Here is a 21,411-nt window from a genome sequence, read left to right on the forward strand (position 1 = left end):
TGACCTCCGCCGAAATTTTGTTCCCTCAATAATTCACGACTCTCTTTGACACGCGAGAGGCGTAACGATATCGTTATCTTCTCCGCGATTAAGCCGTCTCTTTGTCCGCTCTCTATCTCCCTCCGAGAGCGAAAGCTGCTGGAGAAAAGTGGCTCAGCCGGATGAAACGGAAGAAAGAGGAAAGAAAGAGAGAGGGTAAAGTGGAGAAGGAAACTATATCATCCGCGTACCGGTCGACATAGTCTTTTCTCTCTCTCTTTCTCTCTCTCTCTCTCTCTCTCTCTCTTTCCTTCTCTCTCTTTTCTTCTCGTCTAATGGTTTAGGAGTCGTTCCGGACATTAGCTTCTGCACTAGCGCGCGGAGGGAATCTCGTCGTCGTCGTGTTCATCTCTTCTTTTTCTTATTCCGCGTCTCTTCCTTCTCTTCGCTCTCCGGCTTCTCGTTTCGCCTCCCTCTCCTCGTTCAGAAGCTCTCTCGGGCTGCTCTTCCCCCTCGCTGCCCTTTGAAAAATGACCCGCGTCCTCCCGGAGAAATAAGAGTGTCATCATCATTAGCCCGCCGAGTTACACGACGGACCTTACGCACACGCGTACGTGCGTGCGTGCGTGCGTGCGTGCGTGCGTGCGTGCGTGCGTGCGTTGCACATCCGTGACAATGGGCACGGGGCTTCTGCTCTATCGCAATCATGATTTTTAGAATAATCTGTCTCTTGGAAAATATATATCATTTTTAAGAGAGACTTGGAAATTAAATAATCATTTTAATTAGAACCTTGAGTTATTTTTTAAGGATGTATTGGACGAACTGTCTGTCTCAAAAGTTAATCCAAAGTATCAAAAAATTAAAGTTGGGCAGAATACGAATTCTAATTGATCAAAAATTTTTTAAAAATCATACTTCAAAATTATTAATATTCTTTAATATAAATAGATCTTAATTTTCAAGAAAATGTTGCCACGTTTTATCATCAATATTGCATCAAACCGATAATCACAGTTATTTTTTAATAATAATTTCAAAACGAGCAAGTAAATCGTTTTAAAACTTTGTGGGAACATTTTTACATGTATGAAGAATATAATATTACAAAATGAATTTTTTATAATTGTTTTTTATAGTTTGTGAATAATTTATTACCTGTCTCTTGAACGTTTACATAAGATCCTATGTTAAAATCGTAAAATTCAAAAATTAATAACTTTTAAAGGAGCAAGTAAAAAAATTTGAAATAATTCATGACGATTTAGAATGTTGTTAAGAATGTTAAATTAAAAATTCACGGCGATCTCATTGATTGTAATATATCTCCAATATATCCTTAATTTTATTCATTTCAATTTTCAACGCTGACATATGTGAGAAAGCGTATTTTATAATAAACACGCACATATGCACATCTACATATATCGATTTCTCATTAGAAAAAAAATACTCCCGACTGCTGCCGACAAAAAGTATACGTTTAAATAATTGCAAAATAAAAAAGTAATTAATAAATTAAATAAAAAATAAGTAAGATAAAAAAACATAAATAAACGACAAATAAAAATCTAAAATTTAAAAAAATTAATTAAGTAAAAAGATATTGATATCATTTTCGCATGACTGTATTATTGAGCTTTCCACTTACTTTAAATTATTCAAGGCAATCTTTGATAATCAAGAAACGGAAGCAAGTTCTCTCAACAGTCTTTCTCGTATAAACGATAATCTGTTACTGTAATTTACGGTTTTTTCGTAATGTTGTCGCAAATCAGCAGTCTGTTTGCGTTATAGCACAGGATGTAGCAATGATTGCGATGTGTCAATCATACCTGCGTGATTTGCCATTTACCGGAGTCGTTTCAAAATGTAAAATTAAATCAGTAGAATTAAATTTAGTCACTTCGAAGCGGTTCGAATTCGAATGTTACTTTTGCACTTTGGAACTTAAAATTCCATTGCTGCATCATTCATGAGATAAAATCATGAAATAATTTTTTTTTTAATTATCATCATTATCATTTTCTCGTATTTGAGAGAACGCTTATTTATTTTATTATTATTAAGAAAAAGTTCAATTTTAAACATTTTCTACAAATTATAGCTAAAACTGCATAATAATTTAGTATTATAGCGATTTAATCGTTTTTATGATTAATTTTTTGTTTTAATGAATAAGTAAAATTTCGAAAAAAAGAATTTTTTATAACATGTATTAATATGCATTGCGAAATACTACATATGTATATATGAGTAATCTGTGAGAGGAAAGAAAAAAACGAGAAAAAAATTAACTTTTTAAATGCAAAATCTTTAGTCATCTTGCATCGAATATTTTAAATATGAATTTAAATGCAATATTTTAAATGTAATCTTAGGAAGAATTATATTAAAATGTTATTACTTTGCATGCGTATATTTCTTTTACATTAATTCTTGACTTATTAAATCATTTTGTTTCATGTTTTAATGTAAAATTATAAATTTTTATAAAATCATTTTTTTTAAATATTTTTTTTCTCACTTTTTATCTTTATAAATGTAATATTCATAAAGTTTGATCATCTTAATCTTGCAATGTCATATATTTTTCTAGCCTCTACTCCTAAAAAGACTATTTTGATCATATCTCATCTCTTCATCAATTTCTATGCGATATTTTAGAAATCGATAGTACTTTTATACATTAAATCGATATACTTTTTAAATCGATAGTACTTTTATACATTAAATCGATTTATTAGTTTGGAAAGACTCTCTTCAGTATTCATATAGATCCAACAATTTTCACAGCCGAGCAATCATGATAGAAGAGTTGAAAAGAGAAGAGGACGCTAGACGTTGATGCGACGCGACGGAAGAAGGTTTCTCCTCGCGGTTAGACTAGTGAGTACATTGTGGGCTCTCTCTCTCTTCTCATCGGTATTTCTACAACTAGTAGCCGAGCTTTGACGAGAGATTGATGCTCGTTCTGTGAGACGAATCAGCGCTATTGACGAAGAGCGACGATCCGTTAGAGAATCTCGTGAGAGGATAAGAGAGGCCAGACTCCGGATCGTTGGCTCTGACGTAGATCGAGATGAGCGTAAAGGACAAAATGGGAGAGACAAAGAGAGAACCGGAATTATGCGTTTTCCTCTGTCCTCTCTCGTCGACAATTCTGGTAGCGAGAGGGAAAGGCGAAAGAGAGAAGAGAAGGAGGAGCGAAGAAGAAAGGACGACCGCTGGCAAAAAGAAAGAAGGTGAAGCGCATCGCGGGGACAAAAGGCACCGCCGCGGAATTTTGAACGTCGGCTCCTTCGGCCTCCTTTTAACGGAGATTCGCGCGCGCGAGGGGGATCCAAGACTGCCCGGTCGGCGGAGGGTCCGATCTCTGTAAAAACCGAAAATATTTTTCCTTCCGTATACGCGCACGCGAGGGACTGCTACGCCTTTACTCTGTGACGTTCCCGCGTTGTCCCATTTTGATCGAACCGATCTCTAAATACAATGAAATAACGATAATTCGAACCTGAACATGAGGAAATGAATTATGAAATGAAATATAACGCAAATAAATAGCGCGCGATGCACATATTTTTTTATCTCGCTTTTATAACATGATGTTGATTTAAGGATGTATTGGATGGACCGTCTGTCTCAAAAGTTAATCCAAAGTATCAAAAAATCAAAGTTGGGCAGAATACGAATTCTAATTGATCAAAAATTTTTTTAAAATCATATTTTAAAATTATTAATATTCTTTAATATAAATAAATCTTAATTTTCAAGAAAATGTTGCCACGTTTTATCATCAATATTGCGTCAAGCCGATAATCACAGTTATTTTTTAATAATAAGTTTAAAACGAGCAAGTAAATCGTTTTAAAACTTTGTGGGAACATTTTTACATATATGAAGAATATAATATTACAAAATGAAATTTTTATCATTGTTTTTTTATAGTTTGTGAATAATTTATTACCTGCCTCTTGAACGTTTACATAAGATCCTATGTTAAAATTGCAAAATTCAAAAATTAATAACTTTTAAAGGAGCAAGTAAAAAAATTTTAAATAATTCATGACGATTTAGAATGTTATTGAGAATGTTAAATTAAAAATTCACGGCGATCTCATTGATTGTAATATATCTCCAATACATCCTTAAGGATGTTTTATAATTTTCCTATTTTCAAAATATTGAGAATTTAATGAAAATTCTATAGAATGTCCTTACATATATTTAGAATCTTCAGTACAATTTTTAAATCGATTCACTAAAGTGTTCACAAGTTATAAGGATTTGCACCGAATTAACATGTATTCTTATGGGAAATAATCACGTCGATTCAATTGACAAAAACACATGGAAATAATATTCAGAATTTGTTTAAAATTAGCAAAAGTTTAAATACAGAGGAAATCTTTGGTCAAATAATATATTATACAAGTACTGACTGGTTAAAAAGATATTAAATATAATTCAATTAAGTTAGCCATGTATCTGTCACAAGATGAAATTCTCTGCCAAAAGTTAATCATTTTGATTAACAAAATTCGTAATATTTTAGTAAAAATTAATAAATATTAAAAATAATAAATATTAAAATAAAAATACAATAAATATTAAAAAATACATCTCTGTACTGTAGCTAAGAAATTATAATATTCCACACAATTTCTTACTCAAAATACACCAAAAGATATATTTGTCAATATTGATTTTCAGCTACTTTTTGCTAGAATTGTACATACAAAACATCCTTAATGATTTTCTATCAGCGAATTGCTTTTTATGAGTGCAATGCTTTAAAAGTATAACTTTATTTAATTACACATTTATTGCATATTTTTTCCTATCTAAAACTTTATTAGTTTTTCTCTCTTAATCTTCAAGAAGAAATATACATCAGTATTTATTTCAGTATTTATATAAGATATTGCTAATCGATGTTAACCTGCGTTTGTCCGAGAAAGTTTCCTGAGAAAAGACACGAGTGGCAATGACACGATAGATCTTATCAGCCATTCGATCTTCGATCTTGAATTTAGCGAGAGAAGCCGCTTCGCAGTCGTTTATGCCGCGGGGGATGCCATTAATCGTGCGATTCTCCCCTAAATCTTCTATCGCATGCTCCGAGAGACGGTGAACGTGTCTCCATCCGGAGAGATTTTTGGGTAGAAATGAAAGAGAGAGAAAGAGATGCGGGGAGGCGGATAGAGGACACTTCTTCCGGAAACCGGAAGCTGGCGCGACTTAAAGACGCATGCACGTACTGAAACCATGCGTAAGTCGAAATTTCTTAGGATAAATCCGATTTGACGTGCGATTTAATCACGTCCAAGACGCTCATTTCCATAAATAATTAAATTAAATTGCGAATGATATGTTTGCATATTGATCTCGAAACACGAGAGAATTTCGTGTTTTCTCTTGTTAATGTCACCTGCCTTTCAATCATAATTGTTGATGTTACATATGCAATTATTGAAGAAATAAACAATTATCGACCAACAGTATATTTAATTTTTATATTTTCTTTTTTTTTTTTGAACGATATAATTTAGCCGTAATTTTTTTTATTTTTACGCTATCTTAGATTTTTATCAGCTCGTAAGAAAAAGATCGTTTCTCGACTTTCTAATTGCATACATATTTTTTGCAAATGGTAATTAAAAAATTACATAGTCACTACATGATTTAATAGGACTTCGAACGATGAATAATAAAAATAATGTAATTTTTATTCATACGCAATCAGACGCAATTATCAAACACGTGTTCTCTTTGCAATAAATAATAATTTCGTAACTGATTACGAGCTTTAATCACACAGTGAAAATTAATTTAAACATAATTTCTCTTAATAACAATTTCTCTTAATAATAATTTCTCTTAATCTCTCTTCTGATTAATAATCTCTTGCATTGCTTAAATTCTCTTAAATTGCATATAAATTCTCAAAATTTGGTTTTTGAAAAAAAAAATATATATTTGTATTTATATAAATTTCAAAAATCTATAGATGACATCAGAAACTTATGCAAACATCAATTACATCAACTTATGCACTGACATCAATTTTATATACATATGTGTGTGCATATATGTATAAAATATGAAAAGTCTAGGTAACTCTACAAAATATGACTCTCGTAATCTTTTTATTACTAAATGCTTTGTAATTCAGGGATATATATCATTCCGCAAAAAATATTCGCACATTAAATATCTCACTCCTTTTTAGTCATGTAAAACGTCGTATAAACTATATCGGCGATACAGCTTTATACATGACTAAAAAGAAATGAGATGTTTAATATTTTTATACGTGAAAATACATCGTCGATACAACTTTCTGGCATGTAGCCGGATATCGTTGTTTGGAGACGTTTTTGGCTTTGCCGATTTTTTGCTCGGTTTGCGCTTATATGAAAAAATTAACCGCTCTAATAAGCATAGTCTTTCTGCAGCCGACGCTAATTAAATTTTACATGACTTTATGCATTTTAAGATTTTAGCATATTCTCACGAAATGCAATTTTCGATGATTGCTTTTATAGTGATTATTAGAATTTCGATTAATTTTCTTATCAATTATTATTTATATGTGCGCTTGCATTATTAATATTTAATATTATTTAAATTATATAATATTCGCAAGATGTTTTTGCAATCACCTTCACCTTTTGCGAGCGAAGTGTTTAATAGAATATTCTTTTTTTGCCAAACAGAATATTCTTTCAAAATGTCTGCGTTTGCAAAAAAAAATTTAAAAAAGTTGTACATATTACGTAAATGTAAATTTCTGCACGAGAAAAGATGACTGTTCGATAATTTATTGTAATGATAAGTAGCCTTGTGTTTATTAATTAGTATGAATACATACAATTTATTTTACATATCTCGTATAATTATGACAGACGTAAAGATTTAAATTATGATTTTAAATTATAATAGGGCTTACAAAAGTAACTCACTTATCAATTCATCTGCTTTAAAAGATAGCAAAAGTGTTTCTATATTATATTTCGAATCTCATCCATTAAAGATATAAAATATTTCAATCAAAGTTATAATATTAATAGATTTACGTTTAATTTCTCTTTGCGTTTTATCAAACATTAAAAATTGATAAAATCTCGCAAAGAAAACGCATTCATTATTTATATTTAGCTGGATCACTGTTTAGAGATAAATAATAAATAATCGAAGTTAATAAAGATTGAAACGGCAATTCTTTTTTCTAACAATTAGAAAGTAAAAGTGCAATAATTATCGGTGCAGCAATGTGAATATTATATTATACAAAGTGTTCTTCCCTCTTGTCGATCCACGGAGCAAATTTTACCGCCACGCGATGTAGAAGGTTCCAATTTACCCCCGAGATTTTGGGCGGGTAGTCAACCCTTATCCGCGGTGGATAAAACAGGGAACGTCGAGAGGTCCTAGCACGAACGAAGGAGAGTATCCAGCCTCGAATTACCAACCCCTAACGCGAGGGATGCGCAACCCCGAACTCGAGTATCGCCCGAACCATCCGAGGGAACAAATTTCGTGACGCGACCGCGCGTCGGTTAGAATGTCCGATTATCATGGAAAACGCGCCACAAAACGGGGGAGACCTGTTTTACTGTTGAGGGAGCTTTCGCCGAAATCCGTACGCATCTTTCGATACATTTGTGCTGAATTCTTCGGTATCTATCGTGGCGCAATTGAATTTAAAATCGTATAGACATAAATTCTTAAATGTCAGTGCAGGTATGTCAGTCAGATATATTTTACGATAATTGTAAAAAATGTAATATAAATAAATCGATGAATTTATACAATATTTAATTTGTAAACTCTGTTTTGAAGGACACGCAAAGTAATTTCGATGAAAAATTAATGAGGAGGAGATATATTAAAAATGAATATTGGAAATATTTGTAAATTCTATGAGTATAGAAATAAGAGAGAGAAAGGGAGAGAAAGATTAAGCAACAATTAAACGTGTCGGACAGTTGCTCTTGGTGTAGGCAATTTCACGATTCTTTCGTAAACCGAGAAAATCTGAATTTTGCCGCCTGTCGAACGACTACGATCAATTATTCGAGATTGTAATGTAACATAAAGCATTTTGTTTACTTTTTCATTATTAAAACCCGATCGTTCGCTTATACAGTCAACAGATCGCAACAGGTAATCGTTTAATATTCTCTCTCTTTTTTTATCCAGAAAAACAACGACTGGTTGCGATCCGCGGACCGTTTCGACGCACTCTCTCAATTACTTTTATTTGACAATCCGAACGCTTGTTTTCCCCCTTGTAGCGTTTGCGCTGCAACAGGTTGCAAAAAAGGATGACAGAGATAATTTTTTTTCGGTCCGAAAATAAAAATAATACCCAGGTGTGATATATGATCGTGTTTTAAATGCTTCTGTCTCTACTAGCATCGTTATCCGTTGCCAAAAAACGGCCGTTTACGTTATCGGGATTAATGCACGAGCGTCTGCCTCAAAAATGGCATGTTTGATTCGCTCATCTATTTCGACCGACACGTGAATATCGATTTATTTTTACAAGATTTCGATTCGATATCAGATTAGTAACATCGCAACTTTGTAAAAGTTATATTAGCTCTCTTCTATTCATTAGCGAGATGGTTATACAATTTATTATGGAAGAAAATGTAATCGCATTAATCCCATTTACTGATTTTCTCGGTCAATTACTAACTCATTATGACGCTGAAGTAGAGAGGAAAGGTGTATGTTCGGTAAAAGTATTTTATCGGGCGCTCTTGAGGCTCTTACTCGTTTAGAATTCCGGGACACCTAGAGTTACCATGTTTACGCAACAGGTGAATCTCGCGTCGTGCATGCCACTATTAACAAAATCTACGCTAACGAGACGTTGACGCTTCCCGCCGTTTCATCGTAATTAGCAGCGATGCGCTTTTCGAGCGACTTCGATCCCGCTTCTCGCATCCACCAGCTTGTCGTTAGAGTAACGCGATATCCGGGGGATGCTCCTCTCCAACTCTAACATTTCACAAATTATTCCGATAATCATAGACGTATACACACGCAGAAAAAAAGGACATTCTTGTTTTGAAAATATATTTCGTTTTAACATGAAAATCTTGGAATGAGATTATATTGCGTTAATTAAAGACAAATATAATTGCTTCAATAATTGCTTACTTGAAGGAAGCCATTTTATATAGTTCAATATCGAGAAAAATATATTCGTATGATTTAAGATTTAATTTTCTTGAATAGAAAAGAAACAATGTTGGATAGAAAATAACATTTTTAAATCAAAGATTATAATTTTCTTAAAGTAGGATTAAATAATTATATATTCTTGAGATGACAATTATAATATAATAAATATATAATAAAATATATAATAAATAATAAAATATATAATAAATATATAATATGTATAATAAATATGTAATAAAATATATAATAAATAATATATAATAAATATATTAAATATATAATAAATATATAATAAATAATATAATAAAATAAGTCTATAATATTGTTGAAATTTAAAATTATTAAATTCTTCTAAGAAGATTATAAATTGTTGCGTATATACGAAACGACGAATGCGTTAATTTAAGTATATAAGTTTTGATTTGACACTTATATTTTTTCTGTGCATACATGACCAACACACATACACAATAAACACACACACGTGCTCGTAAAATATATAGTATCGAATATTATTTGAAGCGGCCATACATATATCGCGTTCGTTCGTTCCTTTAAGGTTCTCGCCGCGAATCATTAAGAAGCTACTACAAATTAATTACGAATATAGATGCAATATCAAGTCCGCAAATCGATAATATTAACACGTTTTCAATTTTTTTTCTCGAGAAATAGCGCCTGTAAAAAATGATAATCCATTAAGAGCCATTCGCGGAATTTCTTGTAGATGATTTTTTTATAAATATTATTCCATATCCCAGAATAAGATGTTATCGATTAAAAAATAACATGTACATTATTTGCAAATTGTTACGTATAATATTCTAACCCAAGATCCTCTTGAAATTATTTTACTAAAAATATCCATTTTGGATTTTAAATAATTATGAAAAAAAACTAGTTACTAAATTTTTATACTCATATACAAATATTTTTGAATAATAAGGCTATTGGTGTTATTCTTTTATAAATTACAATACATCCATAGATTATTTTGCTATAGATTATAAATTCTAAATCTAAGCAATAATTAAATTTGTTTTTGAAAAAGAATAAAATATTTGTTATAAACGAAACAATATAATTAGCAATGTTTTGAATTCAGCGATCAATTTCTAACGTACAATACAACAAAAAAGGAAAAAAAAGAAAAATGCCGATATGATTGATGAAACGTTATTTTCCATCCATACAACAATTTTTATTGTAGTTTTAATTGTAGTTTTACACCTGTCTTGTTTTGTGACTGCAAAAAGGCACAAAACAAATTTGGTTTTACTTTCGGCGGATGTTTTTGTTTCGAAATTTGCAAGCCCTGCGTTTGCCATAGGAGCAAGATATAACGATGATGACGGGAAAGGAAAACGGGGTGGAAAAAATACAGATCGACATGCCGCGGGCGGGGGTGATGGCGGGGGGGAGGGGGTTAGTATATTTTTTCTGAAAACACTGCTGGCACCTCGTCTCGCCATCGTCGCCCGCGAGAAGAATGGAAAAACAATATTTTGCCGTTTCGCCCCGAGTTCTCCCCGAGTTTCGCGCTCGCTCTCCTTTATTGCCTTTTTTCTTGTTTTTTGCTATTACGTAGTCTGATATAACCTGACGAAACTCGAGACGCGCGAGATTACCAGAAAAATCAGTGAATATGCCAATGAGACTCTTTCAAGACCTTGATAAATTGTCGATTATAAAATATGATTTTTTTCTATATATTACATATGTGGGAAATTAACACGAGACTTTAAAGATTAAATTTTGATTTTATGACAATTCTTTTTTTTTTTTATAATTATCTAATCTACATTATTTAATTGTTTGATAAAAATTTCGTCGAATATTTGTCAATATTTTTCAATATTTTTTGTCATGTTTTTCAAGAAATGTTTGTCGGAAAATTATCGAAGACGAGATATTTCTATTTTATCGCACTGTGACTTGCAGAAGCTTAACCGTGCATTGAATTCTTAATGCAATCCACGTGTTCATCTTCGCAGTGTCTAGTTTCGCTAAAATCGTGTCTCTCCGTATCGCGGGGAACTTTCGCTATTCTCGACGCTATTATTAACGGCGACCCATTATCGTGACTAATCGAGACAACCGGTGAACCTTGCCAATCTCCCGTTTCACGCGGCTAAGGCCACTTTCGGCGCTCCATCCCCTTTAACAATGTTTTCGAGCTGGTCCGCTTTAAGGGATGGGCCTTTATTTAGGCTGGTGGTATGAGAGCACCGAAGTACGGCGTGGCGTCTGTACGCCTCCACGATCGTCGCGGTCGGTCTCTTTCTCTCTCTCTTTCTTTCTCTTTCTCCTCTTCACCCCCTTCGGTCTCCCCTTTAGTCAGCGACCTCATCACCCTCCGCTGCCTTCGGGGGTGTCGGTCGTCGCGGGGAAGGGGAGGAGGGGACTGGTTATCGATTAAAAAATGTCTGCCCTTCAAGACGGCCTAGGTCACGACCCGTCCGTCACACGCGCGCGCGTGTATCGCAAATTGTCACTTGGAACACCCACTGATACTCACTCCAGTCCTACAAGTATTATTACGGATGATTATCTTTTAGTCTGTGCTTCATTCATGTAATTTTGTATTCATGATATTTCACAATTTCTTTTCTACTTCTTTCTTGATGTACAGCAGTAAATTTATTTGGAAAATCTAATTAATTTGATTTATCATGTAAAATTGTTAAGTTAAGCTAAGACGGCATGTATCATATTCAATGTTTTGCTCTCTTTTAACTTCATTTTCACCTCGTGATAGCAGTTTTGACAGTGTTTTTTTTTTTAAGGAATTTTTTCAAAACTAACAATATCATGTATAAATGATTTTTAAACATATGTCAAAAAATGTAAAGTATAAAATTTGCAATAAAATATATAATTGATGTAAGACTTTTCAAGATGATAGAGATGATGGAGAGATAACGTATGAAAAAAATTTATTTCAATTATTCTCTGTAACAGGAGATAAAATAATGTTTTATTAAAATTTAAAATAAAAATATTGTAAAATTTTTATTGACGTGATATTTGGCTTGATTGTAATCAAAGGAAAATGCGCCAAGTATACATTAGTTTAAGTTATTATAATATAACATACTATTATTATCAATTCATTTTAAAAATCATTATAAAGAATTAATGAGGAATCATTTTTTTCTTATTTCTTTTGAATAATAGATCAAGTAATTACAAGTTTTCTGATAGCGATGCCAGATTTTACGTTTGAGAATAACAAATTTAAGAACAGCATGTTAATTGCAATCTTGAAGATTTAACATTGCAATTTTTAAGGATATTTAAGAAGCGATTAAGAGATCTTAAACAATGCGATGTCAAAAAAGAAGGTGAAATATGTTACGTCACGTTTCTTCGATTCAAGATTTTCAATCGTGTGTTTTAATCTTCGTTAAAAATATTCAGTATTTCTCTACATCTCTTTGATGGCGCGACATGAAACATGCCCTACTTTGCCATTTCATTCTTTATGCCATGTATTATGTTTCACGACACCTTTTGCGACGCATTACGAACGAATCGTAACACATTATATGACGCAAGTAGTTAGCAGCGAAAAGTTACTTCAACCGGTTCAAAATATTCCAATAGTTAAGACGAATGTATGATGCGTTTCATTTTGCATGCTCATCATTTTTATTGTAATCTTGCTGTAATCTTATTGTAATCTTATTGTAATCATTTTATGTGCGATATTCAATTTGTGTTAGCTTATATTTGTAACGTTAATTGAACGTACATTTAACAAAATTCAGAATCTAGAATCGAAATCTAGCCTCTTACTTATATTTGAAATGATATAATATGGTCAGCGAGGAATAGTTTTATTAATATCCTTCATATTTCAATCTGTCAATATTCTTCATTAAATTACGTAACATTTAACTCTTGAAATATTGCCAATATATCACAAATATATATGCATATACGTACGTGTATCTAGTTAAAAATTTTCAATTAAAAAAAAGGAAACGTGGAATACAATTTCAAAGAATAAACGATAAAAGTTCTTTTCTTTTTCAATTTTTCACATCCTTATTTCGCGTGTATTTATATGCAGAAATAATAAATATTTGACAATATGCAATTATAATAAACTTGCATACGTTTTTAATAAAAAATTAAATAGACATTAACCGCACGGCTAAAGAATTAATTAACAATAAATAATGGGGTTTGAGGCTCACCCCTTGCAACTGAAATCCCCCAAATATCATGCGTAAGTGCGTAGGTGGTTTGCGACAGGTCAGGAGCACGGAGGAAGATATGGGTGACGAGGAGGTAGGGAATCAAAGAGAACGAGAGAGAAAAAGAGAAAGAACGAGAGAGAGAGAGAGAAACACGATAGAAAGATGGAGAAGCAGGGATGGAGATGTATAGATATAGACGGGTGACAAGGTGGGGCGACGGGAGGAGGACGGTAAGATCGGAGGGGACAGACAAGGACGGAGGATAATCGATAGACATGGCTAGACGCCGCCCCAGACAACCTTTTGCCTTAGCTTAAGGACACACCGACCCTTAAACAATTTAGCCCACATAAACTGATACGCACCTCATTCCACGACGTTTATTCAGGATCTCGTCATCATTCAGATCTTGAAGATAAAGCTCGTTTTCTCCTTCTTTCTCTCCCTTCCCTGGATTTGTACTGACTTGTAATCTTTGACTACGCATTGTCACTTCGCGGTTTCATCGAATAGTTGATGCCACAGCGATATTATCAAACGCTCTTAAGCATATGTCGTAATGAATTAATACAGAATATTAAATTTGATTTTATTAGATGCTTCTTTTTTTCGAGTTTATTCGGCTTGAATGTTTTTGACTATTAAAAATTTCTCAAATATTACATATATATATATTTATCTTCTATACCCCCAAAATTAACGCATAATTTCTTTTTCACTTTTTCTTTAAAAGCTGATATTTAAATTTTAACGAAAAATTTTAGGAGTATGTTTATCGATATATTTATCTTTTTTATGTAAAATCGTAAAACTTGTGTTGAGATGTGTCAAGTAATTAATAATTGTTATGTATTGTGATTTGATTGTGAGATTGCTGTTGTGAAATAATGTTTATATATAGTGTCACATCAAAAGAGAATTAATATGGAAATATATGTAATTATTTATTGAGTGACATCGGTGCATTGCACTGCATTGATTTATTATTTATAATAGCATCGGATCGTATGTAGGCATTAATAATTCAAAATGGCCGCGTACCGTAAGAGCTTCTATGGCCGGCACCATAGAGATTTCTGTAGTGTGATAAAAAAAATAAAGGAGGGTTCTCCGTGACAGCGACCAATCGCGCTACTCTTCGATCATATCAGTCGACTTAATTTATTATTTTATGCATGCGTAACCTACAATAATGACGCAAGATGTATAAAGGGAGCGTTTACTTAAGGATGTATTGGAGATATAATATATTACAATCAATGAGATCGCCGTGAATTTTTAATTTAACATTCTTAATAACATTCTAAATCGTCATGAATTATTTAAAATTTTTTTACTTGCTCCTTTAAAAATTATTAATTTTGGAATTTTGCGATTTTAACATAGGATCTTTTGTAAACGTTCAAGAGACAGGTAATAAATTGTTCACAAACTATAAAAAACAATGATAAAAATTTCATTTTGTAATATTATATTCTTCATACATGTAAAAATGTTTTCACAAAGTTTTAAAACGATTTACTTGCTCGTTTTGAAATTATTATTAAAAAATAACTGTGATTATCGGTTTGACGCAATATTGATGATAAAACGTGGTAACATTTTCTTGGAAATTAAAACCTATTTATATTAAAGAATACTTTGAAGTATGATTTCGTGATTTTTAAAAAATTTTTGATCAATTAGAATTCGTATTCTGCCCAAATTTAATTTCAATACATCCTTAAATCTTGAGGCATTTTTTTATAATAAATGCATAACAATGCGTTGGGTCAGCTTGGACAACTTTATCTATAAAAAATTTTCAAATTCAATTTTCAAAGGTATATAAGCAATTCCTTAAAAGTAACTTAATTGTATCAATTTTAAATCTCACAACAGAATTAGAATGTCTCATATTTTGTAGTAATTAATTTACAATTGGAATAGTCTCAATACAACATTCTGATTAAATATAAAAAAATTACGTATTATGTAATGTTGTAAATTTTTCTGTATTTGGAACGAGACATAAAATATTATTTCTTGAAGGTATCTGTAAAATTGGAATGTTACATGCAAACTGCTTTCCAGTAGATGTCTATAACGAATTTATTCCAAGCGATTGATTGGATTTACACTATCGCCTTTTCTCTGCGTTAACTTGAAATAAAAATGATTCAAGAATGACTCGTAAGATCAATGTACTCGTTCATCACGAGAATCGCACGGGAATTCTTACGAGGACCATTCTAACGCAAACGTCTCTCGCGCCGGACAGAAGCGCGGTTCGATGTATGCGTATAGCCGATGCTCGGAGGGTAATGCTAGATGGAAAGGGTGGAAAAACCTACCTCAACTGGGACGTTGGAGGGAGGGTTCGTTCGCGATGGGAGAGCAAAAGAGAAAAATAAAAAAAGCCGGAGCCGCGGAGGAGACGACGTCGTCGTCATCGTCGTCGACGACGACGACGGGATATCTGGGTCGAGACTCGTCGTCGCCGACGTCCCGGCGCCAGGCATCCTTTTCTTTGGCTTTTTTCGACGGGCCGGCGAACGGAAAAACGACCAAAGATGGAAAAGTGCTGTGGTGCTTGGTTGTCCCGCGGTTTCTTCGCTTTATTCCGAAGAACGAGGTGGACGTATTTTGGCCGCATTATGTCGTAAAATGAAGTTAATTGATAATTTTTTGAGGAAGGTCCTTGTAAATCTCTCCCACGCTACGAGTTTCTTTGCCCGAGATATAATATTTATAAATCAGAGTGTAAATCAGAGTGTAAATCATAACGTACATACTAGTTAATTTATTATTTCATAAATAAGTATATTTTATTTAGTATATATATTTCTATTTAATATATAAAAAAGTTGCATGACAAAATAGTATTGCAACATTTTTTTATTTATCAGGAGCAAGAATATAAATGCATTAGCAATTACATTTTTTTCACCCTTTTGTTTCATTCTTCAATATTACTTGGATCAGGTGTTATTATTATTAAAATATCGTTGTGTTATTATTAACAGAATTATCTACATTTAAAACTTATTGTTATAATTTGTAATTTATAAATTATATTTATATTACAAATTAATATATTTTAAGAAAATAATATTAGAGCAGCAAATATAAGAGAGAAAAATTGCTAAGGAAATATCTCTGACTCATCTGCTTGTACTGTTATGCTCTATATTTACATTCATATTTTTATATCTATGGGGGGAAAATTGTTTAGAAAGAAAAGGGATTTTCTAATCGTAATCAAAGATCCTTCATTCTCGAGTTCGAATCGATTTTATCGATCTCTCTTCTGCGGAATCTAACGGATTGAATTGGATCAGGTGTTATTATTATTAAAATATCGTTGTGTTATTATTATTAAAATATCGTTGTGTTATTATTAACAGAATTATCTACATTTAAAACTTATTGTTATAATTTGTAATTTATAAATTATATTTATATTACAAATTAATATATTTTAAGAAAATAATATTAGAGCAGCGAATATAAGAGAGAAAAATTGCTAAGGAAATATCTCTGACTCATCCGCTTGTACTGTTAAGCTCTATATTTACATTCATATTTTTATATCTACGGGGGGAAAATTGTTTAAAAAAAAAGGATTTTCTAATCGTAATCAAAGATCCTTCATTCTCGAATTCGAAACGATCTTATCGATCTCCCTTCTGCGGAATCTAACGGGTTGAGAAATCCAGGTTGGCGAGCATTTAATTTTGTAAGGGCGAGGAAAGGGTGAATGGGGGGAGAGCGAAAACTCTCGTTGCGCGAGAGCTGTCGGTGTAAAACTGGCGGAAAGCCGCTGCTGGCCGTTACGCGAAAGTTAGAAGTTAGTTACACGGGGGTGGCCGCCCCTCATCTGCATATCCGCACACTCTACCCCCTATTCCCTACCTCCTCGTTGCCGTCGCATCCGTCGCACCCCTTTCCCTTCTCCACCCTCGTTTCCGAGTCGCCCCGATCTTCCTTTAACCGGCGTGCTGCCATCGCAAGCTGCTCAACAAGTGGTTCTTCGGTTTAGCGCCTGGCTTAGCGCTTCTTTAATTTTCGTTGCCCTCTTCTTCGTGGCCTTCTCGTAACGAAGTTACCTCGCTCTTCGTCTCTCGCCAAGCATACTGTTCTTTGAGGGGAGCGAATGTTATAGAATCGTCAAGTTTTAACGTAATATAATATAAATCTCTCCTGTCGTATATTTTGTCAGAAAATATCTTGGAAAATATGCTAATTCCCTTTCTACGTATTGGAACATTTAAATTCACATCGTAGGCTTGAAAAGAAATCAATCATACATTTCAATGAAATATTAATAAATATAATTGTATAAAATAATTAATTAATATTTATTAAATATTTTATAAAATAAAATTTTATAAAATAAATAAATTTTATAAAAATTTTTATTTTATTTATATTTATTTTATTTTATTTATATTATTTATTTATTTTATTTTATTTATTATTTTATTTTTATTCTATAAAATAAATAAATTGTATAAAAATTAATATAAATTAAATATTGACAATACAAAGAAAATTCTCAATGATTTATTTTTTCAATTATAGGGAAATAACGATGTACTTCGCTTTACAAGTAATAATAGGATAGGAAAGTATAGAGAAAGCAGGGGTTGCGCACGATGCGTTACTTCATGGTGCTTGAAAGGGTGACTTCTCACGCGAGTGGCAAGCACGCATTCGCATGCGTGACGAGCGTAATAACGATAATACTCTGAATGACAAGAGGGACAGCCGTTTCCCGGAGGATGCGACGCGGAGAAAGCATGAGAAATTGAAGACGGAATCGAGCTTTTCGTGTATGGCCGATTGTACGGCGCCGGCGAACTTCTTCTCTTTCGATTTTCGCTCCGCCCCGTAAACCAAAATACAAATAATATTGTACGCGGAATGAGACACCGCGGTGGAAAGGGTTGGTGGCGTTCGGTGGTTTCATCGGGCTATTTAGGGCGGAAGGAAGAAAGGGTTCTCCAATAGTGCGAAGCTATCTGCATACCAATGGTACAATGGTAATTAGGGATGCACCGTTAGAGGTATTAGAGGCATTAGAGTGCGTCGAGCCCGCCTTCTCTCGCTCTACTGGTGCTTTTGCTCCGATTATCCTCTGTTAAAGAAGAGAATGAATCTTTGAGACTGTCGGGGAGTCACGTTCCTTCTCTCTCTCTTTCCTTTTTCCGGATGTGTACATCCCAACTAACCCGAAAGGCTGATACCACTCGAGAAGAAGCGCGTCATTACCTGCGACCTATCCTTTGTCGGTTATTTGCGAACGTTTCGTAAAACGAGGCTACGATGTATTCGTGGCGTCGATTAGTCCGTACTTTAAGCTAACTGGCATGAATATTTTACATCGATCGATCGTAACGCTCGAGACCTATCGAAAGTGATCGGATTATTTTATGAGTTCCAATGAATTTCATTCTTGAGAGAAGTTGACAGACTTCAATATCGCTCGAAATCGAATTAAGTTGATTTATTATTTTTTTTCCTTTTTACAAATCGCATAAATAATAAACTAAATACACGTTTGTGTTTTAGAAACGAAGATAAATAGTTATTCGTTATTTCTCTCACTGGTATTCCTCCTTCTCTCTTACTTTTTCGTCCAATATTTCTCGAAAATAAATAAGAAAACCTACGTAATTTAACATGCGTTAAGTGAAATACATCGACCCTGTAGTGTCATCTATACAGGGGGATTAATTTAAGGGACGTCGAAAAAAAAAAAAAAGTCTGCGCTCAGAACCATGTTGCTTTTGACACTCGTCAAAGTATTCTTCGGGTGCACACAGATGCGCGCGATACACACGTAGCATTGCCGTGATCTTCCAAACCGCCCCTACTTCCTCTCTCTCGCTTCGAGCACACGTGACACTCGCACACATCGATTCCTGGATGTGTGCTCTCCGGTCGTCAGAGCGCATGCTGCACTGCGCACAATTCCTACCACCCCATCCACCCACTTCCACCGTCGTACCTCTTTTACCACCCTGACGCCACCGCCCTCCCCCGCCCCCCGACTCCAAACTCTCGTGCAGCGCGCCATGCAACCCCCTAGGAGGCGACTCTTATTATTTCCATTTTTCCAATTCGGTTGGGGGGCGGGAAGCGAGCGTGCAACACACTCCCCCACCCCCTTCTACTTCCTTACGATCTTCTCCCCCACCCTTCGGACCCGTCTCCGTCGCCCTCTTACTTGCACCCCCTTCTCAGGTGGCCGGCCGAAGGAAAAATATCTATATTTATCTGTTTCTTCGCGGGCTACGTCTCCCTACCCTCATCCCTCCCTTCTCTCCGCGATCCCATCCTCCGCCTCCACCTTTCGAGATTCTCTCTGTCTCGCGTGCTTTCTCTTTCCTTCTCGTTCCTCTTACTTCTCTCTCCCTCTTCCTCCCGTCTACCACTTCTTACCACGACGCGGCGTCCGCGAGATCGACGAAGAAGGAGAGGGTGGAAAAGATTAGGAAAGACAGAGACGCTTGGCGAGAGCGTGAGAGCCTTGAGGGGGCGAGGGGGGATGGAAAAGGAAGTAAAAGACGGGGGCTACTACGGCGTCGACGACGCCGACGACGACGACGACCACGACGACGACGACGACGACGACGTCGACGACGCCGGCGGCCACGGCGAAGCGTGCGCGTCTTTCCTTGGTCTCAGGCGCGAGAAAGAGAGATCGGGAAGGAAGGAGACGGCGGGAGGAGTAGGAAGGATAGAAAGGGAGAGAAGGACGGAGAAAGAGAGCGCCGAGCTTCCGCTTCCTTATGCTCCGCCGCGGACTGCATCAACCAGTCGCGCGGTCGCGCTCACATAAGAAACTGGAATTCGAGAGGCCGACCCCCTTCTCGAGCCGCCGCGCAGAACAGAGGGCAGCGAGCGGGTCACCGGCGAGTGTACGTCGCGCGCGATTGTCGCGAGACTTACCCCGTCGCGCGTTTAACGTGAAGCGAGAAAACGCGTACGTGCACCGGGGGGTAGGAAGGAAAATCACCTGCGCTCCACCGAGGCTCGAGTGCGACTGAACGAATATTTACCCCCACCCCTGCTCGAGCGAAGTAAGGCGCGAAGGGGAGCCTTACGTCGTCCGCGGTTTACTGAGGGGCCCAGGTGGGCCCGACAGATCGAGCGAGGTTCCATCGGCGCCGATCATCGGCCGCACTTGGCTCGACGACAGTCGCGTCATTCACGCCGACGATGAAGAGAGGGGGGCCGCGCGGCCTCCTGAACGAGTTCCGCGAGTACGCCACGAAGAGAATGACGCCGCCGGACGTGACGGAGGCTTAAGGGGATGCTGCTCGATGCCACCTCGCGCCACCGAGGAAGATGTTTCTGCCTCTTTCAGTGCTTCCTCTTCCTCCTCTTCTTCCTGGCGACGGAGAGATCCGACCAGGTGGAGGAAGGCGAGCTCGGGGAAGATGCTGCGTGTTCTCGCTAAGGGATAAATCTTAACGAAGAGGGGGCAACATCGACGTTAATGCCGCGAAAACGGGAGAGATCCCAGACGATCAACCAAAGTTCCTATTTTTCACGTGTTTTAGCCCAAAGATTAGAAAATTAAGGGAGCGATAATTAGAAAGAAATAAGGGAGGAAAGGCGGGAGAAAGCGGGAGAGAAACTGAGAGAATAAAAAAAAGAGAGATGAAAGGGATCGAGATGACGCACGTCGGAACCTCGTGTCCGCGACGAGAATGGAGCCTCCCGCGCTAATTAACCAGCCAATTAGAAAGCCCGCGGCCATGCGTAATGAGCTGCGCGCGCAAAAGTTCCTAAATGTAACGCGGTCTTTTTTCCTTCGAATTCGCGCCGGTCGCAAGACGCGGCGCGCGCTAATAATATAAATTTAAATACGTTGAAGAAACGAAAGCTCCTTTTCGGCCGTATGAAGCATCACGAGCGCGAAATAACAAGCGTAATTGAAAGGAAGCAAAGAAACAGCGAGAGGAGGAGAAGAAGGAAAGGAGCGCTTTAGTCCTCGGTCCTAGTCCGCTAACAATCATAGTGATAGTAATAATACAGT

General features: G+C 35.5%; 1 protein-coding gene across 1 annotated transcript in view; it reads left to right on the forward strand.

The window, feature by feature from the left end:
- Positions 1-21,411, forward strand: part of LOC105254391 (zinc finger protein rotund) — a 207,768-nt gene that overhangs the window by 48,969 nt on the left and 137,388 nt on the right. The window lies entirely within an intron of this gene.

Source organism: Camponotus floridanus, unplaced genomic scaffold (assembly GCF_003227725.1).
Source record: "Camponotus floridanus strain SB8 unplaced genomic scaffold, Cflo_v7.5 scaffold51, whole genome shotgun sequence".
Classification (NCBI taxonomy): domain Eukaryota; kingdom Metazoa; phylum Arthropoda; class Insecta; order Hymenoptera; family Formicidae; genus Camponotus; species Camponotus floridanus.